A 14,538-nucleotide genomic window follows, 5' to 3' on the forward strand; every position below is an offset into this window, starting at 1 on the left:
TTTCCCCACAGTTCTAGAAGAGTGTTCTTCGTAGAATGGGCAATTTTGCAATTATTGTTAGTAATCGAAGAAAGGAAGCTTTTCACATTCAGAGTTTTTATGAAAATGCAGTATGTTAGAGGTAGAACTATGTATCTTTGGCTTTAAAGTTAAACAAAATGAAAAAAACTAATTTTATAATACTAAATGTTCACATTGATGTCAATTGGAATTGTTTTTTCTCATAGAGTATCTGCACTTAGGAACTTGAGAAAGGTGGGGGGAATATATAATAAGTGGCACATGCTTTATCGTTTCCCTGCATCTCACAATACTGTGATGATTAACATATACATGGATTTATGGATCTGAAAATTTTTCAGTGACCCATCTGTTTACATTTAAAATGTGGCTTTCATCTCCTTTATTGCTCTTGAATTCGGTCATATCCCTGAGTAGCCACGGAAGCACTGCATGGAGGCTGGGCTTCTCTCCTTGAAGATGTTGTTTATTAGAAAAAAAAAAGAAAGTTGCCTTGCATCAACTAACGACCATCATGCTTTCACTAGAGAGTGTTATTATTTAGTGTTTTTGTGAAGATTTGCTCTCTTCACAGCATCCCAGCCCTGTCTGGATGCAGCGCATGGTCCCATTTCTATACCAGTGACGGCACTGAGGACTTTCAGTCTGATGCTTGGTGTGGACTAAGTCCTGGGAACGTATTGGAATTGTTGGAAGTAATGTCCCTTTTTGGTAATGCACATGCCTGTGAAAATTAGCTGTAGTGTGATTCTAGACTCAATTCATTATACTCTTTTTCCCAGCTGTGGCCTGCAATTTGTATTTCTAATATTAGAAACTAAAAATGCTGGTAAAGCCACAGAAAGAAAAATCCTTTGGTTTGTGAGAGCTTCAAACTTCATTTCAGCCTTATTCCTTAATCACCCTGGAGGAAGGGGATCTAATGTAAAATGGAAATATCAGGACCTGGAGCCAATCTGTGAGAGGCTAAGTAGTAAAGGTCTGGAGCCAAGAACCATGTCTTCGCATTGCTTCTGCAACCCTCGTGCAAAACGATACCAATTCCTAACACGATGTTGAAATGATGCGTTTTATTTTAAATATTAAATCTTAAATTTAAAGCCTTATTAAATCCCTTATTCACAAGTGGAACCAGTAAAATGCCAAGTTCTTTCAAAATTTCAGATTTCCTAATCTTCCTGTCCTCTGCTCTTCTGAGGAGGCAGCCTGCGCTTTGAAAAGGAGGCAGTCCTTGAAGAGAGCAATGTCCAGTAGAAGCAGGAAGTGAGCCACGTCTGTAGTTTTAAATCTCAACACTCACATTAGAGAAAATAAAAACAAACAGGTGAAATTGATGGTATTACTATGAATTTATTTAACCTCATATATCTAAGATATTATTTTAATGTGTAAGCAATATAAAATTATTAATGAAATATTTCACCTTTTTGTATTAAATCTTTGAAATTCACTCTATTTTGCACTTTCAGCGCATCATAACTTGGACCAGCCACATTCTAGGTGCTGAGCACTCACATGTGTTGAGAGGCTGTCACATTGGAAATGCAGCACTCAGGGTTCCTCTTGACCTTGGGGAGGTGACTCCTCTTGACCTTGGGGAAGTAAAGTGCCTGAAAACATCCCCTTCCCTTCCAGAGGCATCACCCCTTCCCCACCAACCTCTTCCCCTCAGCCCAAGGTGAGAAGAGACGGTGCCCCAAGAGGAAGTTTCCTAGAGTAGACCATGGCTTCCCAACAAACTGTGTCTTGGGGTGGGTCCATTCCCCCTTCCCAGAGGTCAGACAGCAATAGAAGGAAGATGGAGCCCCCAAAGGAGGGAACTCCATGTCTTTAGATCTGTCCACAGCCTTGACCTCCAGAGTTTAGATTCGGAGGGAGAAAAGGCAAACTTATTTCGCAGTCTGGCCCTGGGCCCTCGCAGTCAGACTCTGGTCGCCCACTTCCTCTTGCAGTGTGGGGAGCTGTGTGAGCTTAAGCACCATTCACATACATACACGTCTGCATGTATTTCTGTTTAACTTGAGAGATGCAACTTTCAATAAAGGAAGAAGGAAATCAGCACCTATAGGTTGCCTACTGTTTGCCAAGTAACCTGTAATTAATAGATCATTGAATCTTGACATCGTGTCTGCGATTGGTGTATGTACTAGTTAGCTATTGTGTAACAAACCACCCCAGTACTTACCTAGCTCATGACTGAGCTGGTCAGCAGTTTAGGCTGGGTTCCGCAGGACCAGTCTGGTCTCTGCTGGGCTCCTTCATGCGTGTGTGGTTAGCTGCTCGTTGGCTGGGGGCTCTGCTTCTGGGGGCGAGCTGGCTGTCAAGTGGGCAACTTGGCTCTCTTCCTCATTGTATCTCATCCTCCAGCGGGCTCACATGGGCTTGGAGACAGCTGTATTCTGAAAGAAAAAGCAGAAGCATCTAAGACCTTTTGGGCCCACGCCCCAAACTGGCACAGTCATCATACCCACTGCGTTGTTATTGGCCAGAGCGAGTAAGACCAGAGGAAGACAGTCAGCCTCTGAATGGGAGCAGCGGTAAAATCACATTGCAGAGGAGGGCGTGGGCCACAAGGAGGAATGAAGAATCGCTGGTGTTTTTGCAGTCAGTATTAGGCCTTTTCCTGCAAGAGGTTTACGTAACTGTCATCCAAGTCAAGAAACTTGTCCAAAGCCCCACGGCAACTAAATGGCTGGGCTGGGACCCCGTCTCGACTCCACCTGACTAAAGCACTCCCCCGCCTCCACGAGGATCATGCTGCCCCTGCAGCTTCCCTCGTCATCAGAGGTTCTGCTAGTGAGGCTTCTGCAGTAGAAGCAGAATTCCTTTGAGATCGGCATCCATCTCGTACCCTTCACCCTGGGAATAATCCCCTTCAGAGAACACTGAGTATCTTGGAAACACTTGAAATAATTTAGGGAAATGGCTGAGGGCTGTTTAGGAAATCAAGTCTTCAGCAATGTAGCTTTCCTTTCTAATCATAGGAGAAATTTGAAAACATGTATAATGTGCTCCACATGTTTGCAAATTCTTTTCATCCCTTTTTGGTATCTGTAGGCTATTAATGATTTTCTTTTTTTATTTTTAAAGATTTTACTTATTTAGTAGGGAGAGAGAGAGGAAGCACAAGCAGGGGGAGTGGCAGGCAGAGGGAGAAGCAGGCTCCTCGCTGAGCAGGCAGCCCGATGTGGGACTCGATCCCAGGACCCTGAGATCATGACCTGAGCCGAAGGCAGACGCTTAACCGACTGAGCCACCTAGGCGTCCCGGCTATTAATGATTTTCAACACAGACTAAATCAAACTGCTGTGCCCGAAGCAACCCCTTATTCTGAAAGCAAGTGACATAAAGATGGATCTGCTAAGAAGACATTTCCTCCTGTTGCAGTTTAGACAGATAGCGGAGTAATCCAAAGTAGCCCTTTGATTTTAACAGGGCAGAACTGTTTTCTAAAACCCTGGAGCACACATGGAAATCACTTACAGCTGATGCATCCCTGGCCCCAAATCTGTGGTCCTCACCCGGGGCTCCATATGAAATCACCTGGGGGGGCTTTTGAAATTCCCAGAGCCCAAATTAGGACAGATCAATTACATCCGAATCCCTGGAGCGGAGCCTGGGCATCAGGTAATAGCTCTTCAGGTGATCACAGTGTGTGGCCAAGGCTGAAAACCACTTCGTTAAACCAATTATCATTGGCTGAACTAGTTGCAAATAGTTGATCAAATAAAGTATGAAAACATTTGCTGCCGAGTGTAGCTTTTCAGTCATATCTGCCATCACCTGCTCACTAGCCTGTGCACAAACAAGCTTCTCCTACTGGGTTTGTTCCTGTCAATACAGTGCCCCAAGTATTGTGTATACAATGTGCAAGGAACCGTGCTAGGTGTCCTGGTGTTGGTACACATCTTAGGAAGGGAGGACTTCTCTGGAAAAACACTGCATCATAAAAAATCAAAACCACGTGACTTACCAAACTGAAGCAAAAATGGAAAGACCCTAGGAGCTCACCCAAGGTTTAGGACGGTAATACTTTGGAATATAATCCATCTGATGATCCATGAGCAAACGGTAATACTTTGGAATATTAAAATCCATCCGATGATGCCATGAGCAAACGTGTTTTACGTAAACACAAAACACAACAAAAGGCTGCTGTTATTCTGAGACACTGAGTTAGGATTTTTATGCAAATATGTAGTATTTAAATTTTAATTGACATAGGCGCGCCTCAGTGGCTCAGGGATGTTAAGAGGCTGCCTTCTGCTCAGGTCCTGATCCCAGGGTCCTGGGATGGAGCCCAAGTGGGGTCAGGCTCCCTGCTCGGTGGGGGGAGTCTGCTTCTCCCTCTGCCCCTTCCCCCCAGCTCATGTGTGAGCACTCGCGCGCGCTCTCTCTCTCTCAAATAAATCTTAAAAATTTAATTGACATATAAACTGCATCCTGAAATAGATGCAGAAACTCTTCATGTAAAGCTCAGTGAATTATTACAGATTGAATACATCTGTGTGACCAAGAGCTTGAACCAGCTTTGCTCAGTCTCCCTGACAATCACTTTCTCCTTCCCTCCGTCACAAAGGTAACTGATGTCCTAAATGGCTAACACTGTAGATTCAATAAAGATCTCTCCAGAAAGTCTCTTGTGCTGCCGCTTTGTAGTCAGCTCCTCCCCCACCTTATCCTTGGCAACCACTGATCGTTTTTCACCCTTATAATTTTTCCTTTACTAGAATGTCATGTAAATAGAATCATGTAATATGTAGCTTTTGGGGTCTGACTACCTTCACTTAGAGAAATGCATTTAAGATACATCCCTGTCCTTGTGTGAATCAAGTTTGCTCCTTTTGTTGCCAAGGAGTATCCTACTGTATGGATGCATCATAGTGTACTTATTTGCTCACCAGTTAAAGAACACCTGGTTTATTTCCAGCTTCTGGCAGTTATGACTAAAGTGGCTATAAATATTCACACACAAGTTTTTAACATTAGTTTTCAATTTACTTCATTAAATACTAGGAGTGGAATATCTAGGTCATCTAATGTTTAACTTTACAAAAAACTGCTCAATTATTTTCCAAACACTGTACCATTTTGCATTTCCAGTTCTAGTCATTCCAGAGCCTCAAAAGTACTTGCTATTTGCAATTTTATTTTTATTTTAGCCATTTCTAATAGGTGTGTGGCATCCCACTGTGGCTTCTGCTTCATTTTGAAGGAGATTTTTGCTGAGGGAATGTGGAATCCTGTGTTCATATTGACATTTCCCCCTGCACTTTGAAGATATCATTTCATTGTTGATTTGTCTCTTGTTCTTGAATGATACATCATCCATCATTCATATTATTATCCCCTCTACATAGTGTGGTGTCCGTCCCTGGCTGCTTTCAAGATTTTCTTATCATGTTTGGATTTTTGCAGTTTGACTATGATGTGCTTAGGTTTAGTTTTATTTGTATTTTCTTTTGAGTTTTTTAAAAAACTTCTTGGGGGCTCCTGGGTGGCTCAGTTGGTTAAGCGACTGCCTTCGGCTCAGGTCATGATCCTGGAGTCCCGGGATCGAGTCCCACATCGGGCTCCCTGCTCAGCGGGGAGTCTGCTTCTCCCTCTGACCCTCCCCCCTCTCATGTGCTCTCTCTCCATCTTTCATTCTCACTCTCTCAAATAAATAAATAAATAAAATTTAGGAAAAAAAAGAATTAAAAAAAATAATAAAAAACTTCTTGGACCTAAAAATTTAGGTTTTCTACCAAATGTTGGATTTTAAAATTTTGACAAGCTCAAAAGTTAATTCCTTTTCCTTTTGTCATCTTTTTAACTTTTTTTTTATAATTTGCATTTCTCTGCTTAGTTTCCACATCTGTTCATTAATTATAAGACTATTTTCCTTTACCCTCAGCAACATATTTATAATGGCTGATTTCAAATCCTTGTCTGCTAACTGCAACATCGTAGATATCTTAGGGATAGTTTCCACGGCCTGCTTTTTGTCTTGTATATAGAATACACTTTCCTCCTTCCTCACACATCTCATGATTTTTTAAAATTGCATACTAGACATTATCAGCGATAGTTATAGAGACCCTGGATTCTGTTTTATTCCTTTGAAGAGTGTTATTTTCCTAGCACAGACTTAACTTGGCTAGACTCAAAACCTCACCTACAGTGGGCACAGCTGAAATCCTCTTTCAGGCTGGGCCCCTAAAGGATGCTCTGCACATATGTAGTTTAAAGATCTAGCCCTTATTTAGGGGAACTTACATATGTATTTTGGAATTTACCCTTTTGTGGCTCTCTCCTTTCCAAAAGTTCTCCCCTAAGTTTCTACCTACTTTGCTAACCCCAAGTATGTCCTCTCTGACACCACCAGTAAGACTGTGGTTTTCCGCCTACATGGGCCATGCACAGATTGTGAAGTGCATTGAGGCAAAAAGACTCAAGTTTGCAAATACTTGCTGTTGCAATTCCCATCATTCAAGGGTAGACTTCCCTCCTCTTCTGCTTGTTTTATTGGAAATATATACACATACATCATGTGTATTATGTATAGGTACATATTTCTATATAACTATATATAATATTTTGTCCAGATTTTATCATTGTTATCTGTGAGAGTGTTAGTTCACAGGCTACTTCATCATTACTGGAAGACAGACCTCAGTTTCATTTTTCCATTTGTTTTAAGATATATAAATGGAATTATATAGTTTGTAAACTTTTGCATCTGATTTCTTTCCTGCACCATTATGATGGTGATATTCAGTGCATTGTATATAGCCATAGTTTGTTCATCTTTTAAAATATCATTTATTTTTTAAAATTGTGAAATTTACCACTTTAAGCATTTTTTAAAAAATGTACTGTTTAGTAGTATTAAGTACACTCAAGGTTTGTGCAATCCTCACCTCCACCCAACCGTAGAATTTTTTTTCATCTTGTAAAACTGAAACTCTGTACCCATTAAACAATAACTTCCCTTTCCCATTTCCGCTCAGTCCCTGGTGATCACAATTCTACTTTCTGTCTCTGTGAATTTGATGATTCTAGGTACCTCATATGAGTGGAATCATACAGTATTTGTTTTTTTCTGGCTACCTAATTTATCGTAGCACATGTCTGAAATTTCGTCTCTTTTTAAGGCTGGATAATATTCCATTGTATGTATTACTGCATTTTTTCCAATTCATCCATTGATGGACACTTGGGTTTCTTCCCCTTTTTGGCTATTGAGAATAATGCTGCTATAAACAATGTGTGTAAGTATAGTGTCTTAGTGTCCTTGATTTCAATTCTTTTGGGTAAATGCCCAGAATTGGAATTACTAGATCATATGGTAATCATATTTTTAATTTTTTAAGGAATTGCCATATGCTTTTTTAAAAGTATGTTATTTATTTATTTTTCAGAGAGACAGAGAGAGAAAGAGAGAGGGAACACAAGCAGGGGGAGTAGCAGGCAGAGGGAGAAGCAAGTTCCCTGCTGAGCAAGAAGCCCGATGCAGGACTTGATCCCAGGATCCTGGGATTATGACCTGAGCCGAAAGCAGACACTTAACAACTGAGCCATTCAGGCGCCCTGCCATATGTTTTCCATAGTGGATGCATCTCTTTACATTCTCACCAGCAGTGCACAAGTGTTCCAATTTCTCCACATCCTAACTAACATATCTTTTATTTTTTGTTTGCTTGTTTGTTTGTTTTAAATAGTAGTCATCCTTTGGGTGTCGGGTGGTACCTCATTATGGTTTTGGTTTATATTTCCCTAATGATAAGTGATACTGAGTATCTTTTCATGTGCTTCTTGGTCATTTGTATATTTTCTTTGGAGAAACACCTATTCAAGTCCTTTGCCTATTTTTTAATCAAGTTTTTGGTATTGTTGAATTCTGGATATTAATACTTCACTATAAATTTGATTTGCAAAAATTTTCTCCCATTCTGTGGGTTGCCTCTTTACTCTGTTAATAGTGTCCTTTGATGCACAAATTTTTTTCATTTTGATGAAGTCTAATTTATTTTTCTTTTGTTGCCTGTGGTATCATATCCAAGAAGTAAATGTGAAATCTAATATCATGAAGGTTTTCCCCTGTGTTTTCTTTGAAGAGTTTTATAGTTTCAGCTCTTAAATTTAGATGTTTGATCCATTTTGAGTTAAATTTTGTATATGGTGTAATTTCTAATTTTAGTAATTTGAATCTTCTATCTTCCTAAATTAATCTAGCTAAAAATTTGTCAATTTTGTTGATCTTTTCAAATAGCCAACTTTTTGTTTCATTGATTTTCTATTCTCTTATTTATCTCTGCTCTAATCTTTATTTCCTTTCCTCTACTAGATTTGAGTTTAACATATTCTTCTTTTCCTAATTCCTTAAATTGTAATGTTAGGTTATTGATTTGAGAGCTTCCTTTTTGATATAAAAATGTAGAGGTATAAATTTCTCCCTTAGCACTGGTTTTGCTGGGTCCCCTAAGTTTTGGGGTGTGGTGTTTGTTTTCATGCATCTCTAAGTATTTTCTAATTTCCCTTGTGATTTTTTATTTGACCCATTTGTTGTTTAAGAGTTTGTTGTTTAGGGGTGCTTGGTTGGCTCAATTGGTTGAGGGTCTGACTCTAGGTTTCAGCTTAGGTTATGATCTCATAGGTCATGGGACTGAGCCCTGCATCGGGCTCCACATTCAGCACAGTCTGCTTGAGATTCCCTCTGTCCCTCCCCCTGTTTGTGTGCATTCTCTCTTTCTCCAATAAATAAATAACTCGTTAAATAAAAAAGAGTGTGTAAATTTCTACAAATTTGTTAACTTTCTAGTTTTTCTTCTGTATTAATTTCTAACTTTATCCTGTTGTGGTCAGAGAAGATATTATATATCATAGTTATCTGGTTAAATATATAAAGACTTATCTGTGTATTAACATTTGTGGCTTATCCTCCAGAATGTCCCAAATATACTTGAGAAGAATGTGTATTCTGTTACTGTTGAGTAGAATGTTCTGTATATGTCTATTACCCCTAGTTGGGAAATCATGTTGTTCAAGTCCTCTATTTTCTTGCTTATCTTCTGTCTGGTTATTCTCTCTATTACTGAGAGTGTGGTATTAAGGTCTTCAATTATTTTTGTAGAATTCTATATTTCCCCCTTTAATTCTGTCAATTTTTGTTTCATATATTTTGATGATTTGTTGTTATGTACCTAATGTAGATATGTTATATTGTCTTGCTGTAGGATGAGGTAGTCTACAAGATCTGCTTCACTTGAAGTAGTCACTTAGATCCAGTAATTGATTATGCTGTTCCATCAGGCCTTGCTGACATTCTGCCTGCTCGGTTTGTCAATTACCAATAGAGTGTTGCTGAAGTCTCTCACTATAATCGTGGGTTCATCTATTTCTCATTGTAGTTCTATCAGTTCTTACTTTGCATATTTTGACACTTTGTTATTAGGTGTGTATACACTGAGGATTGTTATGTCTTCTTGCAGAAGTTATCACTGTGATATCACTGTAACCAGCTTGAGAAACAGAACCTCTTACTTGGATGCGAAACACAGAGCTGAATGGTGCTGCCAGTGCAGAAGTAGCATAAGATAACATCTCCTGCCCTCATGGAAATTAAAAACTATTTTGGGATACGAAACTGGAAAAAAAATCTATAGGGCAAGGTGGCGCCTAATCAAGTGGGTCTTAGAGATGTTCAAGGAAGGGAAAATCACAGAAGGAGGAAATTGAGATCTTAATGGATGGGTAAGATTTAGTAGAGGAAACAATGGTACCTTCATCATGGCAGGGTAATGAATATAGTCAATTCAGAGTTACCGGTGCATTCATTCTAGTTTTACTCACATTCATACTTTTCTACCCTAACTCTGATGTTGGGAGAAATTGAACTCAGGTAAGTCACATGACTTATTTTAAAAATTGGTATGCTACAGTAACTAAAATATTTCACAAGGCTTTCCATCCAGATTACAATAGAATTACCTTCTATCAGCTTGTTTGAGTTGGTTAGCCACACTTTTTTTAATTTAAATTCAATTTAATTAACATATAGTATATTAATAGTTTCAGAGGTAGAATTTAGTGATTCATCTGTTGCATATAACACCCACTGCTCATTCCATCAAGTGCCCTCCTTAATGCCCATCACTCAGTTACCCCATCCTGCCTACCACCTTCCTTCCAGCAACCCTCAGTTTGTTTCCTAGAGTTAAGAGTCTCTAATGGCTTGTCTCCCTCTTTGTTTTCATTTTATTTTTCCTTCCCTTCCCCTATGTTCATGTGTTTTGTTTCTTAAATTCCACATATGAGTAAAATCATATATTTGTCTTCCTCTGACTGATTTCGCTTAGCATAATACCCTCTAGTTCCATCTATGTCATTGCAAATGGCAAGATTTCATTTTTTTTGATGGCTGAGTACTATTCCATTGTATATATACCACATCTTCTTTATCCATTCATCCATCAGTGGACATCTGGACTCTTTCCATAGTTTGAGCTTAGCCATACTTTTTAAATAGAAACAATGCACAGCAGAGTATTTGGAAATCAGTCAAGCCACATAAGCAGATAAGGCCACAGTGTAATTAAAATATAGTTCTCTAATACCCCTGACTTATCCACCACATAGAACAGGACCATTTGGAAAATTATATTCTGACATCGCAGCCCTGATAGCAGCACTGGTGGTATGGGAGGGGATTCACCCACACATTGGAATTGGGTCTGGAAGCCCTAAAGGAGATCAGGATTTTAAGGGGACCTGCAAAAAGTAGCATGAATTTCAAGGACTCCTTCATTGTTTGAGAACAGATCCCTCTTCTTCCTTGTCTAATCTCTGAAGGAGGTAAAATTTCCCAAAATGCTATTAAAAGTCAGCTGTACAGACCAGGAGTTAGTACATTGTTTCGGTAAAGCCCAGAATAATGTCAACACCCACTGGAACCCACAAAGTGGGAATCAACACAAGGCAGGGGGCCGTGCAGGTGTACCTGTCCCCCTGCCCATCCCCCCAACTTTCCATTCTCAAGTGAGGCAGATTGCGGTCCATTCACTCCACGATGAAGGCTGAGAAAGGAGAAAAAGGAGGAAAAAGTTCATCTCAGAGCTGAAAGGCATGCAAGGACGCAGGTTGGACACTGCAAACTCTATGGGCAATCTTTGCCATCTACAACATCACCTTTTTGTGTTCTTCTCATCACCAACCAACTTCACAAACTATGCAGATTTCATGTCAAATAACAGAAAAATATGAAATAACTGGTAGCATTAGTGCCAATTTAAATGAAAGATTGCAAATAAATTTAAGTGAAAAATGGTCAATGTTTCTTTCCCTTCCTTGTTTTTCCAGGACGGGGGTTAACTCAGCTGAGTGCTCGAAAGGCACGATCTCCCTCACGAGTGTTAAATGCGCTATCACCCCAGCATAAGGATCAGGCTAAGGGGCAGGTGCATCCGTGAAGGGCCCGGGCGGATTTACCATGCTCATGATTATGTGTTCACAGATCTTTTCTGTTTTTCATGTGTGTAATGCCCTTAATATCAGGTCTGGCTACCACAGTGGTTAGCTGTACTATTAGTTGAAATTCATGGAAGGGTATTTAGGGCTCGTTAGCAGAGGCTGGTATGTAAATTAATGCAAAGTATATGTAAATAGGTCTCGAATTCAAAATGCTGCCTCTTGGGAAAGAACAGTCCACACCTGAATGGCGTGCTCCCCACACTCACTACTCCGAGCATCTGACAGAGACAGCGCTGCTGGGAGGGCCCACTCGGGGTCTCCCATGTGGCTGGTACGCTCCGGGCCCAGGTTTCAGAGGGAGCAGAGTGACAAGGCCATTGTCCCCAGAACACAAAGCCTTCACAAAGGTGGCAGAGGAGTGAGAAAAAGGAGCCCCGGGCCAAGCCAATCTCTAGCCCCTGCTGGTGCCAGCTAGAGGGGGAGAAGTCTGACCTGTCACGGATAAGGACCTTCAGGAGGATCTCACAGCGGCCACTGGAGCCCTGGGGACATCAGCCATGTGCGCAAGTCTCCCTCCACAGACTTGCCAGGATAGTCCCGTGCAGGAGGCTAATGATTGAGGGAAATGAAAAGTGTTTCTCCTCAACCCCTCTGGAAAACAGTATGGAGGTTCCTCAAACAGTTGAAAATAGAGCTACCATACGATCCAGCAATTGCACTACTGGGTATTTACCACAAAGATACAAATGTAGGGATCCGCAGGGGTACGTGCACCCCAATGTTTATAGCAGCAATGTCCACTATAGCCAAACTATGGAAAGAGCCAAGATGTCCATCGACAGATGAATGGATAAAGAAGGTGTGGTATATATACACAATGGAATATTATGCAGCCATCAAAAGGAATGAGATCTTGCCATTTGCAACGACATGGATGGAACTGGAGGGTGTTACGCTGAGTGAAATAAGTCAATCAGAGAAAGACATGTATCATATGACCTCACTGATATGAGAAATTCTTAATCTCAGGAAACAAACTGAGTATTGCTGGATTGGTGGGGGGTGGGAGGGATGGGGTGGCTGGGTGATAGACATTGGGGAGGGTATGTGCTATGGTGAGCGCTGTGAATTGTGCAAGACTGTTGAATTACAGATCTGTACTTCTGAAACAAATAATGTAACATATGTTAAGAAAAAAGAAAAAGAAGAAGATAGCAGGAGGGGAAGAATGAAGGGGAGTAAGTCGGAGGGGGAGACAAACCATGAGAGACGATGGACTCTGAAAAACAAACTGAGGGTTCTAGAGGGGAGGGGGTGGGGGGATGGGTTAGCCTGGTGATGGGTATTAAAGAGGGCACGTTCTGCGTGGAGCACTGGGTGTTTTGCACAAACAATGAATCATGGAACACTACATCAAAAACTAATGGTGTAATGTATGGTGATTAACATAACAATAAAAAATTTATAAAAAAAAGAAAAAAGAAAAGTGTTTCTCCTGACATGTCAGGGTCCCTGCTCTAGAATCTGTGATCACTCTGCCCAGGGTAAGAGAGATGTCCTTTCAGTCACCAGCCCAGCAAAGTGGGCTTGCACTGAGACCAAGCAGAAGTCCTGAGTCCGGTGACTTACACATCAGAGAGAAGGGGGGAGGGGAGGAGGGGCAGAATAAGCTCTCCACGGATGGTCGCATGAAATAAAAAGTGCTGTACTGAACCGTCCTGGACGAAGGTAACCTCCATGTCAAAAGGTGTGCGTGCACCTTCTAAATTGCATGATATATTGGCAAACACCCTTACAAAGACATAGTACCTGTGAATCTCCCACCGAGAGCAGGTGAGAAGGCACATTTGCAGCTCCTCTCTGACACCAAGTATTTTGGGTTTATTTCATCTCTGCCACTCTGATGCTTAAAAATGTGTGCTTTTACGTCTGCCTTCGGCTCGGGTCATGATCCCAGGGTCCTGGAATCAAGCCCCGCGTTGGGCTCCCTGCTCAGCTGGGAGCCTACTTCTCCCTCTCCCTCTGCTCTCCATGCCCCCTCCACCCCACTCATGCTCTCTCTCTCTCTCTCACAAATTAGTAAATCAAATATTTTTTTAAAGTAATAATTTGGGTTGCCTGGGTGGCTCAGTTGGTTAAGCACCTAACTCTTAATTTCAGCTCAGGTCATGATCTCAGGGTCGTGAGATGGAGCCCCTCTTCAGGCTCCATGCTCTGTGTATGCCTGCTTAAGATTCTCTCTCAGCCTCCACCCCTTAAAAAAAGAAAAAGAAAGAAAAGAAAAGTAATCATTTAAACAATTTTATCACTAAGCATAAATCATGGCATCTTTCTAAACGAGTGAATAACTTTTTTATGGCTCGACTGAAAATACATGCAAACTATTTCTGACGCTTGTTCTTAGGAACCTGTTGCTTTAGCTGTAGAAGATAACACACCCGACGATAAACCACCAGAAACACTTGTGGCCCCTGCTCTTCAGCAACTGAGTGATCCTTTGTACTCCCGACGCTTGGAGGAAGCCGGACACTGCTGCAACAGGGTCCCGGCGCAGGGAGGCAGGCAAAGCAGGTGGGATCATGCCAGTCCCGCCTGCAACCGGATGGCAGAGGGGGCAGCACTCAGCATACCCATTAGTGTACTTAGCATCAGGGAGGAAAAAATAATAATGCATCACTCTGGCAAGTCCCTCAGTTGCGATATTCATTTAGAAATAGATTTGCTTCAAGTGCTCTGGCGCACAGTATGTCTGCAATTCTTCTCCCTTTTTACTGAGGAAAAAAAAACAAACAAAACAGATTTTAAAACATCTCCCAGAGCTGCCAGCTTAGAAGGGCATGAGATATCCAAAGGAACTGATATGCCATGTATCTATGGAATAGACAAGCAACATAGACACATTCTTTTGTGGGGTTCTTTTTGAGTTTTACAAATATTTTTATTTAAAAGCTCAAAAAACAACAAATTTTATCTTGAACAAACTGTTCCTGTTATTGGCTGTCTCCTTTTATGTAAGTATTAATACCAGGGATGCAAGAATAATTCAACAGATCAAGGTAATTTTCT

The 14,538-nt window shown here is 41.0% G+C and overlaps 1 protein-coding gene across 1 annotated transcript in view; it reads right to left on the reverse strand.

The window, feature by feature from the left end:
• Positions 1–1,076: 1,076 nt before the first annotated feature.
• Positions 1,077–14,538, reverse strand: part of LYRM4 (LYR motif containing 4) — a 264,652-nt gene continuing 251,190 nt past the window's right edge. The window contains exons 3-5 of the transcript XR_012373806.1: positions 2,207–2,420; positions 1,445–1,613; positions 1,077–1,316 (exon numbers count right to left, since the gene is read on the reverse strand). The gene's annotated coding sequence lies outside the window, so the exon portion shown is untranslated. The remainder of the gene's footprint in view (positions 1,317–1,444; positions 1,614–2,206; positions 2,421–14,538) is intronic.

The sequence above is a fragment of the Callorhinus ursinus genome, unplaced genomic scaffold (genome assembly GCF_003265705.2).
Source record: "Callorhinus ursinus isolate GAN/ISIS: 27379988/994484 unplaced genomic scaffold, GSC_fseal_2.0 scaffold26, whole genome shotgun sequence".
In the NCBI taxonomy this organism is placed as follows: domain Eukaryota; kingdom Metazoa; phylum Chordata; class Mammalia; order Carnivora; family Otariidae; genus Callorhinus; species Callorhinus ursinus.